The sequence below is a fragment of the Gorilla gorilla genome, chromosome 3, assembly GCF_029281585.2.
Source record: "Gorilla gorilla gorilla isolate KB3781 chromosome 3, NHGRI_mGorGor1-v2.1_pri, whole genome shotgun sequence".
Taxonomy (NCBI): Eukaryota; Metazoa; Chordata; class Mammalia; order Primates; family Hominidae; genus Gorilla; species Gorilla gorilla.
Window position 1 is genome coordinate 170,019,895 of NC_073227.2, and position 886 is coordinate 170,020,780.

An 886-nucleotide genomic window follows, 5' to 3' on the forward strand; every position below is an offset into this window, starting at 1 on the left:
AAGTATCTATTTTGGATGGTGGAGTTATGAGTGATTTTTATATTCTTTTAATTTTTTTAATTAGCTTCCAGTTTGTCTGTAATAAGCATATATTACCTTAATTACTTAAAAATAAAACTTATTGCAAATTTTCAGAAATTTGGATTTAAAACCTGTAGACTTTTAGAAAAAAAAGTTTTTTCTCTATTCTCCTTATATTGTTCACTTTCTATTCACAATGGTGGTATTAGGCTAGTCAACATGAACCCAAATATGGTTAATGATCTGGGATGAATGGTGGGGCCGGTAACAAAAGAATTTAGGTTAGTAACTATTTAGCTTAGTAGAAAAAAAATGATGAAAAACCAGTGTTCTCTAGGGATACGCTTTTTTTTCTTTTCCTGTTTTTTTTTTTTTTTTTTTTTTTTTTTGCTGGGGGGTGGTTGGAAAGTGGGTGTGGTTTCCCAATAAAAACCAGAAAACCTACTAGAAAAATTGTACAAGAGCTGTAACATTTAGGGACATCCATTTTGAAAAGCATTCAGAGGGAGTATTATTAGTTAACTACTGAGAAGGTGTCATCTACCTATAACCCTCTAAACTGCTAACCTGGCCCTAGATTAGAAACCAATTACAATAATCTCACATAGTCTATTCATGTTCTGGGGCAATACAGGCAAACACTCAATTCTTCCATGCTTACTCATATATAAACTAGAGCCCCTGAATTTTATATAGTTAATGCCATCTGTTATAATTAAATTTTCTCTCACCTGACATCTCGGGCTGCCGTGCAACCACACACTACATGTTTCACCAGACTTACAGAGAAATTCCCATTGAGATCTGTAAACAAATCTCTTGTGTCTTGTGTAGCAAGTTGAGTCTTGTGAAATATGACTGGCTT

At 33.4% G+C, this 886-nt stretch overlaps 1 non-coding gene across 1 annotated transcript; it reads right to left on the reverse strand.

The window, feature by feature from the left end:
• Positions 1-434: 434 nt before the first annotated feature.
• LOC115934445 (U7 small nuclear RNA) lies at positions 435-496 on the reverse strand. The gene has a single exon (XR_004070240.1). It is a non-coding gene; the product is annotated as a U7 small nuclear RNA (small nuclear RNA).
• Between the last annotated feature and the right edge of the window lie 390 nt (positions 497-886).